This window comes from Anomaloglossus baeobatrachus, chromosome 4 (genome assembly GCF_048569485.1).
Source record: "Anomaloglossus baeobatrachus isolate aAnoBae1 chromosome 4, aAnoBae1.hap1, whole genome shotgun sequence".
NCBI classification, from domain to species: Eukaryota; Metazoa; Chordata; class Amphibia; order Anura; family Aromobatidae; genus Anomaloglossus; species Anomaloglossus baeobatrachus.
This window is the reverse complement of record NC_134356.1, coordinates 27,744,023-27,765,515: the sequence shown is the minus strand read 5'-3', so window position 1 is coordinate 27,765,515 and position 21,493 is coordinate 27,744,023. Positions and strand designations below refer to the sequence as shown.

The following is a 21,493-nucleotide window of genomic DNA, read 5'->3' as shown; positions in this document are numbered from 1 at the left end:
CTTCATCCAGTGTGATGTCCGCCTAAAAGTGGGAAATTCCAAATCCGACAAATATGTCACGCAACTTTGAACTCCATGAGGATTTCTAGATGTGTATAGGGTTTTATAGTATTCACAAAAGCACTCTAAAATATCCTCAGGGGATGTAGCTATTGAGCCATCCATCCTTCGTATACCCAATATTGTATTTGAAGTGTTGTGTTGCCTAACCATATATGCCAATAATTTACTGGATTGATTTCCAAGCTAAAAATATGATTGTCGGGTAAAGAACAATTTGCGTTTGGACTTGGTCTCAGAGTGCTGCATATATAACCTATATGATTGCATCCAGGCCGCTCTATTTCCATCGGTTGGGGCCGATATATATATTGCCTCTAAGTCCCTAAGTCTCCCCTCTACTATATCATCCTCAGTTTTAGTCACTCTTTTAAGATATGTTATGGTTGAAGACAAACACCCTCTAAGGTAGGCTTTAAGAGTGTCCCACACCAAGTTAATATTCCAGGGTTTAGGGTGGGCTTCCAGGAAATCCTCTATTTGGGTCAGAGTTCTATCACTTTGATCTATTAGTTTCAGCCAAAAGGGGTTTAACCTCCAAAAGGGTTTACCAACACCTTGGTTAGTCTTCATAGTAAGAATCACTGGGCTGTGATCTGATATGCCCCTGACCCAGTGTACCACGTCATCCACCCAGGTTGCGATATTGCTCGACCCAAAAATATAATCTAGTCGGGACAGCGTGCGTCTAGTAGAAGAATGACATGTATATTCTCGGGTGTTAGGATGCCGGAGTCGCCAAAGGTCAATCCACCCACCTCCCTCCGCGCATTGCTGCAAATCAGTCAAGTGTGTGGCCGAATGTTGTCCCCCTCCATCCATCCGAAACCTGTCCTGCTCCTCATTCATCACAAGATTAAAATCCCCCATACATAACACATACGCATCTGGATAATTGAGGGCAATGCTCATTGCTTGTTTAAGAATGGAGATGCGAGCTGGCGGGGGGTTGTAAATACATAACAGCACATAATCTCTAGAGTTTATAGACGCATATATAAACACAAATCGCCCCTCCGGGTCACGCCTCACCACCTTCACTTCCCAACGGATATGTCTATGGACCAATAGAGAGACACCCCTGGAGTAGCTGGTGTGGAACGCATGTGCCGACCATTGTACCCACGGTTTGTTTACTAGTCTGGCTGTGTCCCGTGTGAGGTGAGTCTCTACCAGTACCACCAGTTGGGCCTTGACTTGCTTAATTTGGGAGAATACCTTAATACGTTTTTTGGGCGATTTAAGGCCTCTGACATTCCAGGTCATAAATACTAGTCTATACATATACATACATATACATAATACAAAAACTAGTCTGATTGCCGGATGTGGAGTCAGGAAGGAAATTTTTTCCCCATTGGAACTTGTTTGTCACATTGGGGGTTTTTTTTTTTTTGCCTTCCTCTGGATCAACATGTTAGGCTACGGGTTGAACTAGATGGACTTAGAGTCTCCCTTCAACCTTAAAAACTATGATACTATGATAAATATTAGCTCTGACCCCATATCACATAGATCTTTTTATAGAACCAGGATCCCATGTATAAGATGCTTTCTGCCCTGCAATTAAGTGTGGTTAACCCTCCAACAATAATAAGCCTGTCCCTGCAAAGAAATAAAGTTAATGCAATTGCAGCTGTAAACATATAGAACCAATATTGAACTTCAGGACCTTTCCGATAAGTCCTGTAAAACATTTCATGCAGTACGCATGCAGTTACGCTGCGCTGCAAAGCGCAGCGTAAATGCATGAATTTACGCACCGTGCGCACATAGCCTAAGGGTGCACAAGATAGGGCTCCCATTTCACAAGAACCAATTCCTGGCCAATTCCTCCATCACTCGAGGCACGGGGAAGTCCCATCTGTCTCCAAAGGGGGCTTCAAGTAACCATGGAAGAAGAGGGTCGCCAGGGGGCACAGAAAATGTCACCTAGGAAAGTAATCTCATGGCTTCTGCCCCTTTAGGTTTCGGGTGTACCTGTAGCCAGTCCTCAGCCTCAGCAGGTGTAGTAAAAAACAGAGGCGACCCTTCATGCACTATGCGGAGCCGGGCAAAGTACAGCATAGAGTAGATGATGTTCCGCTCCCTTAATTTCTTCTTCACCTCCATGAAGTGGGCCCTCTGTTTGTGGAGGTCCACCGAAAGGTCGGGAAAGATCGAGAGCGCAGCATTATTGAACCTGAGTGGGCTCTTCTGTCGGGCCAGACGGAGTGCTGTGTCTCTATCTCTGTAGTTGAGCATCCTTGCTAAAAAGGGACGTGGTGCCGCGCCTGGAATAGGAGGCCTCGTTGGAACTCTGTGCGCCCTCTCCACCGCAAATGTCGAGGAGAACTCATCTCCGAGATTACATTTCAGCCACTCCTCCAGGAATTGTTCCGGATGCTGACCTTCCGAGCGCTCTGGCAGTCCTATGATTCATATATTGTTTCGACGCATGCGGTTCTCCAGATCGTCTGCTTTCTGGCGCCATGCATTTGCCGATCCGGCCATTGTGGTCATTTTTGTTTTGAGTGTTACAGTTTGATCCTCCAGTTCAGACACTCGCGTCTCGACTTCCGCTGTTCGGGCCCTCAGGGATTGCATGTCCTGACGCAGGAGGCCCACCTCTGAATGTACCTGCTCAATCTTCCCTGTGAGGGAGCTGTTGCTTGTAGAAATTGCTTGTAGAAGCTGTTCATACACCTGCCTCAGGGTTAAATCATCTTGATCCTCTGAGCTGTCATCCAATAGTGCCTGACCTTTTGGGGTGGCATTTCTCTTGGCTTTAGGGGCATCTGCCTGACCATCCCTTGCGAACTCCTTAAGTTTGTCATTAGCTCCACTTTGTTTAGGGGGACTCATATTGATACACTGGGGATTTGCTGATTCTGCACCCCTCTCTTATCGTGCCCCCGTGCGTCTTAATCTGTGCCTTTATAATGTATATTTAGTAATATGTCTGTCTCCACTTCCTCACAACGTCCAGAGAGCCGGAAAACAGCCACTTATATGGTGGATAATAAGAATGAAGGGAGTCCCAGGGCAGCACAGCACTCAGGGTGTATTTATCAGGATGATGCAGGCCTGCGCAGCGTGGGGACTTCAATATGTGTCACTTATTTGTTTTCATGTGTCAGGAAAAATCTGCAGGGCCTGTTTTTCAAGGCACACACTCCAGACCCTCCAGCACTCTATGGGTTAAAGTCTTCAACACTGCAGCTGGCCCCCTAATGTGCTGCACACTGACTGCCAGTTACACAGCTAAGGGAGAATTAACTTCCCTGTGCTCACCGCTCCGGGTCTTCACCTCTGGCCATAAATCTGTCACTCCTCACTGCTCTCCGGAGTCATGCTCTGCTGCTCACTGTGGAAATGCATGCTGTAGGGAAGATGGCTGCTGCTCCACACTCTCCAGCCTCAGGAGGTCCAGCAACGCCGTGCAAGAGTCAGGGAATAGCTCCAGTGGGAATCGGCAGCCTCCAGATGGTGTCTCCTGTCACAGCAGCAGGTCAGTGAGTAAATAGGTCAGGTAACCGGGTGTAAATTGCCAGGATAAGATCAGGATTATAGGAGCTCTCTTCCCATGCGTCCTCTCTGGTCGGCTACATCGCCCCGCCCCCGAAATCAAGTATTTTTAATACAAAATTAAAATCACTGATTATTTTAGTTTTTATTTAATTCTAGTTTTACTAAAGCACTGGGGGCTGCCATCTTTGATTTGGTGTTTGTAACAACAGTCACCCACCTCGTTTATGGTAGGCCCCTGGGCATAAAGAACAGTGGTCGATATCCGACCGCATTTAGTAATGTTAGAGAAGGGGTCTGCTGTCATCTGGACGCATCACCTGGGTTATCCAGATCACAATAGAGGGAGGAGATCAGCGCCATCTTCGTGGAGCCCACAGCATACTGTGTGCTGCACTATTCCCGTCACCTGCCGGGATAGATAGGGGGAGTACCAAAGCCAGGCTACGGTGATTGCACCGTAACCGATCCTGGCACGCTGCTCCCCACTCTGCCATGCACCCCTCCCCCTCTCTGCCATTCAGCCCCCGTCCTACATTGCTGTTCAGCCCCCCTCCCTATCCGCCGCTCAGCCCCCTTCCCCCTGTTCCGCCGCTTGCACCACCACTGCTCACCCCTCCTCCCCACTTGTACTCACCTCAGGCCTCTGTCCGCTGCTCGTGCTGTTATCGCTGACAGGACATCCTGCTGGGGGCACGGGTCTAAAGTGTGTGCATGCGGCTGGGAGCGTTGATCTGCAGCCTAAGCGGCACTGCACTACGGATCACCCCTCCTCGCCGCATGTCACCTCAGACCTCATTTCCACTCACTAACAGCAAGCAGAGATGTTAGGGAATATTTCCACTCACTGACAGGAAGCAGAGATGTTGGGGAATATTTCCACTCACTGACAGCAAGCAGACCTGTTGGGGAATGTTTACATTCACTGACAGTAAGCAGACGTGTTGGGGAATGCTTCCATTCAATGACAGCAAGCAGAGATGATGGAGAATGTTTCCACTCACTGACAGCAAGCAGAGATGTTGGGGAATTTTTCTATTTACTGACAGCAAGCAGACGTGTTGGGTGATGTTTCCATTCACTGACAGCAAGCAGAGGTTGTGGGAAATGTTTCTATTCACTGACAACAAGCAGAGATTATGGGGAATGTGTCCACTCACTGACAGCAAGCAGAGATGTTGGGGAATATTTCCACTTACTGACAGCAAGCAGACGTGTTGGGGACTGTTTCCACTCACTGACAGTAAGCAGATGTGTTGGGGAATGTTTCACTCACTGACAGCAAGCAGAGATGTTGGGGAATATTTCTGCTCACTGACAGCAAGCAGACATGTTGGGGGAATGTTTCCACTCACTGACAGCAAACAGAGGTTGTGGGAAATGTTTCTATTCACTGACAACAAGCAGACATGTTGGGGGAATGTTTCCATTAATTGACAGCAAGCAGAAGTTGTGGGAAATATTTATATTCACTGACAACAAGCACAGATGATGGGAAATATTTCCATTCACTGACAGCAAGCAGAGATGTTGGGAAATAACCAGACTGTGCCTGATGGCAAAAAAGTGATGAGTGAAAGAGGGATCACTATTTTTGCTGCTAATTTGATCTGTTGATGCTTTTCCCCCAATGAATATGTTAAATTTGAAGACACTATATATAGTACCAAAAATACTCACAGGATTATGTCAGATATTATGAGCTACATTGGAAAAATTATATGCACACGGATGGACGAGTCCCGATGGGAAAGCGCTGGATGTCGTATGATGTCCTAAAGAGAAGTACAAGAAAGAAGAAAACGCGCTGGGAAATAAATCAAATACAAAATATTTGATTTCATGTGCATGCATCTGTTGCACCCAGGGGCGGACTGGCCCACCAGGAGGTCGGGAAAACCCCCGGTGGGCCCCTGCTATTGATGGCCACGCCCCCTAGGCCCAGCCCCCCTACCCCCCTTGGGCCCCTATAGATATGTGTGAGAGGCCCCCCCCTCCCCCGGCCGGTAATTTCACTAATCATATCGGCACATTGCCGATATGATTAGTGACAATCCCATTGCCTCTGTAGCGGCAAGCAGGGAGAGCGATCTCCAGCTCTGCCTGCTATCACTGTTAGTGCCGTGCGGCTCTGACTCATCTGCGCAGCGACACTGCAGGAGGAAGCAGTCTCAGAGCGATGACTGCTTCCTTCCTGTGCAGGTGCTGGCAGCATCACGCTGCACAGGACGGACCCGGCGTCGCCCCAGGCCAGGCTGCAGGAGCAGCAGCGTGTGAGTATAGAAGGCGGGGGGCCCTGGGGGGGTGCGGGGGCCCGAGAAGCGAGCAGGGACCCCAGGGGGGGTGCGGGGGCCCAGGGGGGGTGTACGGGGGCCCAGGGGGGCAAGCAGGGGCCCCGGGGGGGTGTACGGGGGGCCCAGGGGGGCAGGGGCGGTTGGGCGGATGCGCTGCACTTCCGGGTTCAGTGGACCCTGACCCGGCGTGCAGCGACGTGCTGACACTGCAGAGGTCACGGCAGTGTGGAGAGGTAGCTCCTCCTCCTGCCGTCTGTCAGCGTCAGGCCCTGTGCGCACTAGACGTTTTTGCTGCGTTTTTAGCAGCGTTTTTTACCGCGTTTTTTTGCAGAAAACTATGTGGCATTGCTTCCCCAGCAATGTCTATGGGTTTTCAGAAGTGCTGTCCGCACACAGCACTTTTTTGCATTTACTGCGTTTTCCACCCATTGAGTTCAATGAGATGTTCAAAAACGCAATGAAAAACACATATTGCAAATATAGCTGCGCTTCTATGACTAAAAACGCGGCTGTAAACGCAAGGGGTGAGTAGTACAGTGACGTGTACAGGAAGAGGATTCCTTCTGTTGGTAAACACAGAAGCGTGAATCCTCCCAGTACCGGCACCGTCGCTTCCATCTCCCGTCCTGTGCCATATCCGCTCCCGTGCGGCGCCATTTACGGGCAGGAGTTGGAAGCAGCTGCGAAGTCAAAAGTGAACAGTAGAGAAAAAAATGTCATACTCACCTGTCTGCAGCCTCCCGGTGCCATGTGCGCTCCCAGCTCTTCCCCCGGTACCGCCACCCCTGCTCCGGCTGTGTGCAGATGGCCGGGACACCTCCGATAGCTGCAGGACCTGGCGCTGATCACCTGATGTGGTCACCTGACGGAATCAGCTGACAGTGACAGTGGTGACGCCGGCTTTTTACTACCCGGCCGGCTAAACTATCAGCTGATGCTGTCAGGAGACTTTATCAGCTGATTACCGCCGAGTCCTGCATTGATCGGTCTGACAGGAGTCTGCACTGAAGTGTGTAGTTTGATTTTTGGGTTTTTTTTGCACTGATACATCAGCTGATTGTATAAACGGCTTTAATACAATCAGCTGCTGTGTGATGGAATTCACATTCTTGATCCTGACACATCATCAGATCGCTTTGCCTTCCAGCAAACCGATCAGAGGATATTGGATCCGGATTGGACGGCGCGGGACCCTTGACCCAGGATTACTGCGGAGGAGGGGGTTCTTTATTTCAATAAAGATGGAGTCACTAATTGTGTTGTATTTTATTTCTAATAAAAATATTTTTCTGTGTGTTGTGTTTTTTTTTTATCTTTACTAGAAATTCATGGTGGCCATGTCTAATATTGACGTGACACCATGAATTTCGGGCTTAGAGCCACTTGATAATATACAGCTAGCCCTAACCCCATTATTACCCAGTGAGCCACCCGACATCAGGGCAGCTGGAAGAGTTGGATACAGCGCCAGAAGATGGCGCTTCTATGAAAGCGCCATTTTCTGGGGTGGCTGCGGACTGCAATTCGCAGAGGGGGTGCCCAGAAATCTTGGGCACCCTGCACTGCGGATCCCAATCCCCAGCCGCCTAGTTGTACCTGGCTGGACTCAAAAATTGGGCGTCATTTTTTTTTTTTAATTATTTAATGAAATTCATGAAATAAAAAAAAAAGGGCTTCTCTATATTTTTGGTTCCCAGCCGGGTACACATAGGCAGCTGGGGTTTGGGGGCAACCCATAGCTGCCTGCTGTACCTGGCTAGCATACAAAAATATGGCGAAGCCCACGTCATTTTTTTGTAGGGCAAAAAACTCCTGCATACAGTCCTGGATGGAGCATGCTGAGCCTTGTGGTTCTGCAGCTGCTGTCTGCTCTCCTGCATACACTAGTGGAGAATGAAGAACATATTGAAGAAGGACATTACATCAGACCTTTTTTTCAACAATCTTTAATGGCATTGTTCACTGATAAAAAAATGCATAAAAAAGCAGTGAGCAAAAACGCAGCCAAAAACGCGGTAAAAACGCATTGCGTTTTTACCGCGGGTGCGTTTTTGTGCCTTTTTTGCGGCCAAAAATACACAAAAAAAGCGGTGTGAAAAAAACACCTAGTGCGCACATACCCTTAGGGCGGCTTTGCACGTGCGATGTCGATGGGGTCAAATCGAAAGTGACGCACATCCGGCGTCGCAGTCGATATCGCAACGTGTAAATCCTTTTTGATACGATGAACGAGCGCAAAAGCGTCGTTATCGTATCATCGCTGCAGCCTCCTACATTTCCATAATGGCGGTGCAGCGACAGGTGCGATGTTGTTCCTCGCTCCTGCGGCAGCACACATCGCTGTGTGTGAAGCTGCAGGAGCGAGGAACATCACCTTACCTGCCTCCCGGCTGCAATGAGAAGGAAGGAGGTGGGCGGGATGTTTACATCCTGCTCATCTCCGCCCCTCCACTTCAATTGGCCGCCTGCCGTGTGACGTCGCTGTGACGCTGCATGACCCGCCCCCTTAGGAAGGAGGCGGGTCGCCGGCCAGAGGGACGTCGCATGGCAGGTAAGTGCGTGTGAAACTGCCGTAGCGATAATAATCGCTACGGCAGCTTTCACTAGATATTGCACGTGCGACGGGGGCGGGACTATCGCTGCAGCATCGGTAACACATTGTTACCGATGTTGCAGCGTGCAAAGCCCGCCTTAGTGTGCAGAGAGCCGCGGAGGACGGAAGACAGAGGAGAGGCCACAGGTGCTTGGAGCAGGTAAGCGCTCAGTGAGCCGAAGATGCAGGGAGAGGGGCCACATAAGATGGCAGCTATATGTGCCTATATGGGGAGAGGGGCCACATTAAGATGGCAGCTATATGTGACTATGGGGAGAGGCCACATAAGATGGCAGCTATATGTGGCTATATGGGGAGAGAGGGGCCACATTAAGATGGCAGCGTTATGTGGCTATATGGGGAGAGGGGCCACATTAAGATGGCAGCTATATGTGGCTATATGGGGAGAGGGGCCACATTAAGATGGCAGCTATATGTGGCTATATGGGGAGAGGGGCCACATTAAGATGGCAGCTATATGTGGCTATATGGGGAGAGGGGCCACATAAGATGGCAGCTATATGTGGCTATATGGGGAGAGGGGCCACATTAAGATGGCAGCTATATGTGGCTATATGGGGAGAGGGGCCACATTAAGATGGCAGCTATATGTGGCTATATGGGGAGAGGGGCCACATAAGATGGCAGCTATATGTGGCTATATGGGGAGAGGAGCCGCATTAAGATGGCAGCTATATGTGGCTATATGGGGAGAGGAGCCGCATTAAGATGGCAGCTATATGGGGAGAGGGGCCACATAAGATGGGAGCTATATGGGAAAAAGAGCAGATGGGATGGGATCTGCTGGGGAAAGAGGCCATAATGTGATGGGATCTGCAGGGGAAAGAGGCCATAATGGGATGGGATCTGCAGGGGAAAGAGGCCATAATGGGATGGGATCTGCAGGGGAAAGAGGCCATAATGGGATGAGATCTGTATCGGGAAGGTCGTCCATTCCAATTTTAGCAGGGCTCCTTTAGTAATAATTTTTAAAAACGGTATAAAAATCATTTAATACAATAAGACTGACAGTGACTGGAACAACTGGTGCTGGACAGGACAGTGACGGTACAGGAGGGGAAGGAGATTTTACTTTAAATTACTTGTATTTTTTGGTTGAGGAAATTGTGTGAAAATGGGTGTGGCTAACAGAATGGGTGTGGTTACAGAATGGGTGTGGTTTTCAAATGGGCGGGGTTTACAGAGAACCTGTTAAAAATTTGAATCCCACCCCTGCTATATACAGTACGGTAACTGCATGGTGCTGGTGGGCCCCAAGATTGATTTTTCCTGGTGGGCCCCAGGTACTCCAGTCCGCCGCTGGTAGCACCCCACGGGGCAGTTGTTTTAACCCCTTAAAGAGCAGCCATTTTTCTTTTTACTGACCTCAGTTATAAGAGAATAGTATACCCAAATGGGTGAAAATGCAGCAGCTGTTGGCTGTCTATAGCTGACATGCTGTTGCATCAGTCACAACGGGTGTTGTCACTGAGCATAGCCAATTAACCCCTTGGATGCTGCTGTAAATAGTGACTACCTCATCTAGATTGTTGACAGAGTGTGGGGGCTCCCTTGTTAACCCAATCTGCATTCTGAGATGATGATTGTGTGATCCTGATGGTTGCCATAGGAATTCAAGTCTAAATTATGGCCTTGGAGTTTGGTGTCTTTAGTGGCCTGTTCAGAAGTTAGCAACATTTAGGTGGTTGTAAAAACATTAAAATTAATACATCTAGTTATCAAACATTTTATAATAGGACATATTATATATGTTCACAGTTCTGTCTATATTGGAGGGCATAGCTTATTGATAACAGTTCTTATTAGGAATAAATATTAAGGTATTGAATATACATAAATGCTGACATAGTGTGATATAAATATCATACTGGATTTTTTCCAGTTACTGTAAGCAGATTACACCATGTAACATGCGTCCAGCAGTAATTTCCCTATATGGTTTGGACAGCTGCCATATATAACATGACACGGAGGGAGGGGGTCTCTCTCCTGCACGTCGCCAACTGACCCAGGATCCATCCAGCCTGCAAGATGAACACATGCTGTCAGGCCTACAGCATATCATCCTTGCCATCCATTCAGAACTAAGGAAAGATGAATGAATATTTCTATTGATTAGTATAGACTAATTGAACTCTCTTACGTAAGCTAACAAGAATATTATTTTTCTTTTCTGTAACTGAATTGCAACTTTATAATTTGGCAACCATTTTTATCAGATATAAATTACATTTATTTTTTACACATTTTGAAGTCCATCTTTCATGCGTCTTATCACGTATTTGAAGAAAAATATATTTAAGAGTATATTTTTAACAGTGGTAAAAATATTTTTTTTCCATTCCTGTCATGCCAATTTGCATTAATTCCTTAAATGCACAGGAAGGGTTAATAAACTTCCTGACAGCAGTTTTGAATATGCGGAGGGGTGCTGTTTTTAAAATGATATCATTTGGGGGAAGGGGGGGGTCCAAGCTATAGGTCTCTTGAAGTCACTTCAAAACCAAATAGGTCCCTAGAAAAATATGTTTTGCAAATTTCCTTGAAAATATAAAAAAATTGTTGCTAAATATTTAAACCTTCTAACATCCTAAGAAACTTAAAGGATCATTGACAAATGGTGTTTATGTAAGGTAGACAAATGGGAAATGTAATTTATTAACTATATTGTGTGGTGTGACTATCCGCATTAAAGTGATAACCATTCAAAGATAGAAAATTGCAAATTTTTAAAAATATTTTTCTAATTTCTGTTATTTTTATAATTAAATGCATAACATATCTACTTAAATTTACCATTAACATAAAGAACAATGTATCACGAAAAAACAATGTCCTAATCACTTGGATGTGATAAAGCATTCCAGAGTTATTACATCATAAAGTGACATATGTCAGATTTTCAAAATTTGGCCTTGTCACTAAGGGGTTAAGCCTACTCGTAGCCGGGCCGGAGGTGCAGATCATCTGCAATGTCACGGGGTGGCCTGGCCCGGTTCTGTTGCCCCAAGGCGTACAGGAAGGAAAAGATGGCAGTGGTAGGGAGGCAAGAGTGGAGTATGAGGGTGGTAGTCGGAGGATGAGGGTGACGGTTAGGAAAGTCTATATAGTGATAGTGACGCCACATGTGGTATGCGGCCAGGTAGACTGCCGCCGCTGCAGGGTCTCTCGCCGGGGCAGATGGTGGGTGCAGCCGGGATGGTGTCGCTCCCCACAGGCGGAGCAGGATTGCCCCGTGGAGGATGAGGGAGGACAGGTGTGGTGGTAGTCCCTGTTGTCGCCGCTGCGCTGGGTGCCGGTTAAAGGAGAGGCAGAGACAGGGGCTGTGGTTCCAGGTGTTTTTACTCACAAGTCCTTTAGACGCTGCCCAGGGTACCGTTCTCTGCCACGAAGGGCTCCAGCCGATCCCGGATCTGTGGAAGGTCAAGTCCAGTGTGTATCAGCCGGTGAGCCGTATCCTCCCTTGATGTGCTAAGTATCGGACCCCAGTGGCGTGAAGTAATTGAGGGTCCCGTCATCAGTAAAGTGTCCCATCTGTATGCTGATAGCGCGGTTTCATTATGGTGCCGGTCCTCAACTCCAGATACTATATGCTAATTGCTGCAGACTCATGGGACAGGTCCGGTGGCTATTTTAGCTGTAATCCGCGACCCTTGCAGAGTTGGTAGATAACGTGAAGTATATCTGCCCTAGGATTCTGTATCCCGAAAGCGCCAGTCCTGTAGAAACAGCTAGCGATTCCTCCCCAGCGACTGAGTTGAACCTCCTGGCCCATAGAGCTGCCTCGCAGCACGTCCGCTCTGCTCTGTGTCTGAAGCTGTTCTCTTCTGTGGTAGTTGTGTTGTGTGTTCCGAACTGTTGCCCCCAGTCGCTGCCACCGGCTGGTTCACTACTCTCACTAGGTCAACCTGCTCTTCCAACTGTATGCTCCTTACTTCCCCTCGGGGGTTGCTTCTCTATGACCCTGAGTCCCGGTTACAGTGGATCGTGAGCCCACGTTGCAGTGGCGTCTTGTAAACCCATCCGCGGTTGAGGTCTCCCTAGTGACCCGACCCTGGCCCAGTCCCCATTGGGGAAGGCAACCCTTTATTGCTGTATGTTTGTGTGTGGAAACCGGTATCAACCTTCCTTGGACCCAGGATAAGTACTACACCCTAATATGGATGCAGTACCCTGTGGCACCTGAAGCCTCAGGGGAGCCACACATCCACATTATGGTTGTGCTATCCTTACAAATAAGCCAATTTGAATATGGTTTAGCCCCCACATGTATTTGACTTTGCTGTAAGGGTCAATCATTTTAACAATCCAATATATTACATTTTATTGAATATAGAACGGAATATGACTAAGGGGCATGCATTTTTTTGCAGGGGTTTTTCAGAATTATTCCGTTTAGGATTGTGTCTACACCCTTTTTGTCCTTTTTTTTTTTTTATGTAGCCGGTACGTGCTCTAGGTTCCAGTGTGCCATACACCTTTTAAACAAAGACAGCTCTATTATAATTTACATACCATATTTTCCGGTTTGTAAGACCCAATTTTCTCCCCCAAAAGAGGGGGGAAAAATGGCGGTGCGTCTTACAAACTGGATATGGCTTACTGGGGCGGCAGTGGTGGCGCAGGGTCGGTGATACTGCGGGCTCGTGGTGTGTCGGGGAGACGAGTACCTTTGATCTGCTTTGACTCTCTTGGTTTCAGCTTCCCAAGTACTTTTTGACGCTCCCTGACGAAGCACTTGGGAAGCTGAAACACGTGTAGGGTGTCGGACTGTGGTGAACATCTGCTACATGCTGTTATTGAATTGTACCTTGCCTATTTAAGGTGAATACATATATATATATATATATATATATATATATATATATGTGCATACATACATACATACATACATATATATATATATATATATACATATATATGTATGTGGAGCAGCATACATATGTATTAATTACACATATTACTAAGGACAAGGATTACATTTGATAAAGCAATTTGCTTGTGCTCATGCTGTATTTAAAAATAATACCAGTAGGGGTCACTAGAGTCACATAACACAGGGATAGGAGTATTACTAAATCCCGAGACTATAAAACCCCAAGTCTAATTTGTTTACACAAGGAACCCATAAGGAGTCCAAGAAAGCACACACACACACATATATATGTGTGTGTGTGTGCTTTCTTGGACTCCTTATGGGTTCCTTGTGTAAACAAATTAGACTTGGGGTTTTATAGTCTCGGGATTTAGTAATACTCCTATCCCTGTGTTATGTGACTCTAGTGACCCCTACTGGTATTATTTTTAAATACAGCATGAGCACAAGCAAATTGCTTTATCAAATGTAATCCTTGTCCTTAGTAATATGTGTAATTAATACATATGTATGCTGCTCCACATACATATATATGTATGTATGTATATATATATATAATATATGTATGTATGTATGTATGTATGCACATTATATATATATATATATATATATATATATATATATATATATATATGCCACTTCACTGGTCACTTTTGGTGATGAATTTTGCCATTCATTCAAAATTAAAAAAAGACCCAAAGGGCTGCAGGATCCGGACTGGTGTCTGGTTTCCATGGTAGTAGCATCTCTGTGTTTTTCCATGGAGGCCCGCTGTTGTGGGGCCGGATCCAACCTGAATTCTGTGAGCTCAATGCCCGGGTGCTGCAGTTAAATTCTTAAATACATCTTTTAATGCCATGACAACGCGCTACTTAAATCTGGGCAGCTGTAGATGGCATCCTCTGTTGTCCCAGAGACGCGCCTCTCTCTGGCTTGCTCATTGGTGGGTGCATTGCTGGGACACCGGACACCTGACATAGCTTCTCCAGCTATGTCATCTACTGGATTTTCTGCTCAGGGATGGTGTCCCACGTTGTCCCGGCAATGGGACTATCTGGCATTTGCCGGTGGGTGCTCCGCGATAGCATCAGATGCTGACTTGGGCGTTGCCGCCCACATCATCCGTTCATCCGTTAGATTTCTGACTTCACATTGGGGAGGCGTCCTCATTGCCTGGGTGATGTACCTTCCTGAGAACGCTCCGGGAAATACACCGCCAGAGCATTACTTGCTGGACCCGGCAAATCCATCCAAGGCACTTTCAGCGTGGCGCCCCCTGCATGTGTGGCATGTTCTGTAATTATTGGGACATATAAGAGGGAGTCTTCCCATAGCTACATCCACAATCCCCTGTGAGGAAGCCATCTGCGAAACGCCCGTCAGGGGACGCGTTCCCGGGACTGGTGAGAGTAACGGTTAGTAGCTCAGTGTCCAGCAGGGTAACATGCAAATAAGTATTTATGATCCAACTCACATTTGATGACATTCTGGTAGCTTTAAATGCTATATACAGTATTTGCACTTTAGACTATGTGATGACAGGAATGTTCGGTATATTGACTTAAGTGCTCCATTTTAAGATCGATTTACAGATAACCAGTAGCCTTTTTAGGATACTTTGCTAAAGGGAACCAATCACCAGGATTTTTGTATATAAGGCTACTTTCACACATCCTTTTTTTGCCATCATGCACAATCCGGTTTGTGCCTGATGCAACAGATGCATCACAGATTGTGTAAAAACTTATGTGACGGATCCAGAAAAAAACGGATTTGCTTTTTTTCTTTTCTTTTTAATGTCGAGAGAGAGACACACCTCATCATCACCGCACATACACCGCCACAACCGCCCCCATCAACATCGCACACACACCGGCACTACCGCCATCATCATCACCGCACACTCACCGGCACTACCGCACCCATCATCACCGCATACACTGGCACTACCACCCCCATCATCACGCACACACAGGCACTACTACCCCCATCATCACCGCACACATGCAGGCACTACCGCCCCCATCATCACTGCACACACCGGCACTACTGCCGCTCCTGTCAGCTTCCGATTTAGCAGAGCTGAAAACGTCGTGGAACCTCCTGTGGATTACGCCTGACCTGGAGGGGTATTGGGGGATTAATAAAGTGGTGAAAGAGGGTGGTTTTTTTGTCTTTTATTTCAAATAAAGGATTTTTCGGTGTTTGTGTTTTTTTACTTTCACTATAGATTAATCATGGGGATGTCTCAGATGCCTGCCATGATTAACCTAGGACTTAGTGGCAGCTATGGGCTACCATCAACTACTTATTACCCCGATTGCCACCGCACCAGCGCAATTCGGGATGAGCTGGGTAGAGTCCCGGGACTGTTGCATCTAATGGATGCGGCAATTCCGGGAGGCTGCTGGCTGATATTTTTAGGCTGGGGGGCTCCCAATAACGTGGGGCTCCCCATCCTGAGAATACCAGCCTTCAGCCGTGTGGCTTTACCTTGGCTGGTATCAAAATTGTGGGGACCGCACGTCGGTTTTTTTTAAATTATTTATTTATTTATTTTACTGCACTATATAGACTGTTATGATTCAGGGACTGAGGAGGATCAAAAAATGTGGAATCCCAAATGGTAACAGAGTGGCTGGAATCTTAACGGATTGCAGATCTAATTCCGACACACAACTAGAAGTAGCCGTGGGACAAGCCTACGATGACCTAGTCGTCTCGACACAGCCGGAGAACTAAATATCCTTACGGATAGAAATATAAGAAAAATAATCTGCCTCGGAGCAAGCCCCAAAGATATAGATAGCCCCCCACATGTAAATGCTATGGTGATATAGAAAAACACAACACAAAGCCAGAAAAGACAGATTCAGCAAAGGTGAGGCCCAAACTATCTTTATAGGAAAGGATAGGAAGGAGAAACTGTCTGCAACTGTAAAAAACCCTAATATATACCAGCACTTCTGATATGAAAAAAAACCTGAGGTCACACAACCTCTCCCCCACTGTATCAGCACTCTGATGTTACTGGGATCCAAAAACACTAAAACAGATGAGGGACTGAATTAATACCAAGCATGACAAACAATACCTTGCAGAATCATGGAGCTAAGTATACATACACTCCCAGCAGGGAATGATCCCATTCCACCAAGAACTTCACACAGACAAAATTGGAATCAAGCATTAGTATCAAAGCAGAAAAAAACAACAAGACAGTGAGAAAAAACAGCAGAGGTACAAAGACCACTTATCTGAGCGGAGTTCTGGTAGTGAGCAGAGCTGGTTACAGAATGTCCTTAATACACAGGAGACCATTGAGCACCGGAGGGTAACAAGAGAAAACTACTCAGTTAAATAGCCCAATCTGAGCCTGATTACCAGTCCTCCACAGGTGTGTGGCTTTCATTCCACACATCAACTGCACCGCAAGCACTGACCACAAGAGGGAGCCCCAAACTGGAAAACGTATTCACAACAATTGACCCGCCTGTGTCTTGGTTGCAGTGAGACAGCTGTCACTCAGTGTGGGGGCTCATCTGACTGCAACCAATCATAGGTGCTGGTGGGCAGGGGAAGCAGTGAATACTAGATGGGATAATGAGCGGCCGGCATTTTCAAAAGCAGGCGAAACCGCCAGAGCAGTGTGACAGTGTGACAGCTGTGCAGCGCCGCGCCCGTGATCGGTGAGTATAAAGGAAGGATTGAGAGACCGACAGAGAGAAACTGACTGACAGCGAGAATGACCGACGGACCGACCGACACATCAAGAGAGACAGAGAGACTATTTGCACAACCCCTGGGCATGCCCAGAAACAAAGACTGGATCCATCCTTGGTTTCCGGCATATGCCGGATGACGCTGAATCTGGCGCCCATAGGCTTCCATTATTCAACAGGCCGTATGGTGTCGGATTCGGCGTGGTCTGTTTTTTCGCCGGAGCCAAAAAACGCTGCATTCTGCGACCTTTCCGGCCTCCAGTGAACAATTTTTTGCCGGATCTGATGGATGCAACGCAAGGCCATCCGGCACAATCCGGCAGTAATACAAGTCTATGGGGAATAAAACGGATCTGGCACCGGATCCGTTTTATCTGTTTTTTTGCCTGATTGTGCCAAAAAACTGATGTGTGAAAGCAGACTAACCTAAAGCTAGTGCTATACTGGCACTATCAGGCTGATTCTATACGTACCTGTAGTGGTCAGCTCAAATGTTTAACCCCTTCACGACCGGCCGATTTTTCGCTTTCCGTTTTTTTTTTCCCCATTCTTTTTCTGAGAGACGTAACTTTTTTATTTTTCAGTCAATATGGTCATGTGAGGGCTCATTTTTTGCGGAACGAGCTGTACTTTTAAATGAAACCCTCAGTTTTACTATATAGTGTACTGGAAAACGGCAAAAAAATTCCAAATGCAGAAAAATTGCAAAAAAAGTGCAATAGCACTATGGTTTTTGAGATATTTTATTCACTGTGTTCACTATATGGTAAAACTGATGTGTGGGTATGATGCCTCAGGTCAGTGCGAGTTCGTAGACACCAAACATGTATAGGTTTACTTTTATATAAGGGGTTAAAAAAAAAATCGGAAGTTTGTCCGAAAAAGGTGGCGCACGTTTTACGCCATATTCCGTGACCCGTAGCGTTCTCATTTTTCGGGATCTATGGCTCAGTGACAGCTTATTTTTTGCGTCTCAAGCTGACGTTTTTAACGGTACCATTTTTGCACAGATGCTACGTTTTGATCGCCTCTTATTGCATTTTGCGCAAAAGTTGTGGCGACAAAAAAACGACGTTTTGGCGTTTGGATTTTTTTTTGCCGCTACGCCGTATACTGATCAGATTAATTGATTTTATATTTTGATAGATCGGGCGTTTCTGAACGCGGTGATACCAAATGTGTGTATATTTATTTATTTTTTAACCCTTTAATTTTCAATGGGGCGAATGGGGGGTGATTTCAACTTTTAGGTTTTTTTGTTTTTTTTTTAATTTTTTAAAACTTTTTTTTTTTATTTTACTAGTCCCCCTAGGGGGCTATTGCGATCAGCAATCCGATCGCTCTGCAGTATCTGCTGATCACAGCTACAAGCCTGTAAACAGCAGATACGCTCTGTTTCTCTTTGGCTGTGCTGCTGGCACAGCGAAAGTGAAAGCAAGTCAGGTGTAGTACAGGAGTCATCACATGACCCTGTGCTACCATGACAACTATCAGGAGTCACGTGATCGCGTCACGTGACTTCCGGTATCGGGCGGTAAGTAAAATTTTACCGCGATCGCGCTTATAATGGCGCTGTCACATATTGACAGCGCCATATAAGGGGTTAAATGGCACGAGCAGATAACGATTCTGCTCGTGCCTAGCAGGCACACATCTCAGCTGTGAAAATCAGCTGAGATGTGTGCCGATCGCAGCATGATGCTGCCGGCAGACCGCGGGCAGTAAGGTTATGACCGCAGGGACGTAATTTTACGGCCCGCGGTCGTGAAGGGGTTAACTTTTGAAATCCAAGAAAGTAAAGTTTATAAAATTAGCAGCTTGTTGAATGACGGCAGCTGAGGATCAGATAATATCTAGGGGGAATATTCATAGTTATCCCCTCCCCCTGTTAGAATTAGCATAAGTATTATACAATCGACCTAGCAGGACCAGTGTGAAGTCATAACCATGTGACTAGAAGGGGCGGGGTCTCAGCTAATAGACAAATATTGCTTCCTTGTATCAGCTTTGTTGGCTGAGGCCCCGACCCTACCATCTTGTACAGTTGAGTGTATAGAGCTTTGACGTGAGTTTAATCTATACCAGGGCTGTGGAGTCGGTATAAAATGAACCGACTCCGACTCCTAAAATATATAATAATTTGGCTACAGTAGTTCAATGCAGAATGTGCTGAATATTTTTTCATAGGAATTTGGGAAAGTTATGAATGTTCTATAAATTGCTGTTTTATTCCCCATCTAAGGCTACATTCACACACAGCGTTTTTGCTGGGTTTTTTGAGGATACATTTTTCAGCTGCAAAAGCAGATAAGCTTTTTAAAAAACCGCATCACCTGAAAGGTTTTTGAGCTCATTGATAATGTTTTCAATAGCAAAGCAGATTATAAAAACGCCACAAACTGACTGCTTATTCTTTGTGAGGATCTGTTTTTGAGCCCAAAAACGGATCCTCACAAAACGATGTCTGAATGTCCTATCTTGAAACCCATTGCCTTTGCTGGAATGCCCAGAGTCACTGCATTTCACTGAATTATTTTGCCATTAATGTTCGATATGTTTGTGACAAGAAAGACACTGCCAGTAAAGGACACTAAAGGCTGATTTACACCAGACAATTTATCGTGAGATAGATCGTCGGGGTCACGGTTTTTGTGATGCACATCCGACATCGCTGACGATGCCGGCCTGTGTGACACCTCCTAGCGACGCAGTATCGCTCACAAATCGTGAGTCGTGTACTGCTCGCTAGGTTCCATAATATCGTTTAATTTAATTGTTCATCGTTTCCAGGGTAGCACACGCCGCTCCGTGTGACACCCCGGGAACGATGAACAACAGCTCACCTGCGTCACGCGGCCGCCGCCGGCTATGTGAAGGAAGGAGGTGGGCGGGATGTTTACGTCCCGCTCATCTCCGCCCCTCCGCTTCCATTGGCTGGCGGCCGTGTGACGTCGCTGTGACGCCGAACGTCCCTCCCACTCCAGGAAGTGGACGTTCGCCGCCCACAGCGAGGTCCCACGAGAGGTAAGTACGTGTGACGGGGGTTACCGACTTTGTGCGCCACGGGCAGCAATTTGCCCGTGACGCAAAAAGGACGGGGGCGGGTACGATCGATTGTGAAATTGCACAATCGGTCGTACCGTGTAAAGCAGCCTTAAAGCTCATCACACCAGCCAGTTTCTCAAGGCCTTAAGGGGGCTTTACACGCTGCAATATCGCTAACGATTTATCGTCGGGGGTCACCATATTTGTGACGCACATCCAGCATTGTTAGCGACATCGCAGCGTGTAACACGTATGAGCGACCTACAACGATCGCAAAAGTGGTAAAAATCGTTGGTTCTGGAGAGGTTGTCCAAACACCAAATATCGTTGTCTGGTGAGTAATGAGGTTGTTTGTCGTTCCTGCAACGAATATCTCCTTACCTGCCTCCACCGGCAATGCAGAAGGAAGGAGGTGGGGCGGGATGTTACGTCCCGCTCATCTCCGCCCCTCCGCTTCTATTGGACAGCTGCCGTGTGACGTCGCTGTGACGCCACACGACCCGCCCTCTTAGAAAGGAGGCGGATCGCCAGCCAGAGCGACGTCACAGGGAAGGTAAGTCCGTGTGACGGGTGTAACCAATTTTGTGCGCCACGGGCAGCGATTTGCCCGTGACGCACAACCGACGCGGGCAAGTACGCTCGCTAGCGATATCGGTACCGATATCGCAACGTGTAAAGGCCCTTTAGTGGAAAAAGTTCTGCAAGATTATGAGCTCAAAGAAGAACAGGTTCCTGCTATTGTAACGGACAATGCTTCAAACATGATAAGTACAATTAAACTGATGAATGAGAGTAATGAACAACAGCTAGAAGAACATTTAGGATTCAGTATGTGTGAGATGGAGCCACAGTGCTGTTCATGTAACTGAAAAACAAACAGATATTACAACAGAAGAACAGCAAAATGATACTTTAGGATTAGATGATCTTGTTGAAGCTGCTTCAAAACACTTTCATATTCATCACATGCGCTGTGTTGTGCACACGCTGCAGCTAGCAATAAGAGATAGTCTGCAAGAGGGATATGCTGGAAATCTGATTGGAGAAGTGAGGAAATTGGTTATTGCCCCCAGAACCCCTAAAATTGATTCCATCTTGAAGAGACGTGCTGGGAAAGGGGCAATTGTTGATCAAGCCACTCGGTGGGGCAGCACCTATTTAATGATTGAGCGATTGCTTGAACTAAAATCATTTCTTATAGATATTGTGAACCCTCAGGTAATCCTAAATGAAGGTCAATGGACACAGGTGGCTGAATTGAAGGAATTGCTTAATCACCCATTTACCGTGACTAAAAAATTACAAGCTGAGGATTTAACTCCTGGCATTTTCATAAGGGAGTGGAAGAACTTGCTATTTTGCTTGTCCCAAAGAG

At 46.7% G+C, this 21,493-nt stretch overlaps 1 protein-coding gene across 1 annotated transcript in view; it reads left to right on the top strand.

Moving 5' to 3' along the window:
* The first annotated feature begins 3,401 nt into the window (after positions 1 to 3,401).
* The window catches only part of LOC142303013 (uncharacterized), a 126,314-nt gene continuing 108,222 nt past the window's right edge, over positions 3,402 to 21,493 (top strand). Inside the window, exon 1 of the transcript XR_012752984.1 lies at positions 3,402 to 3,550. The gene's annotated coding sequence lies outside the window, so the exon portion shown is untranslated. The remainder of the gene's footprint in view (positions 3,551 to 21,493) is intronic.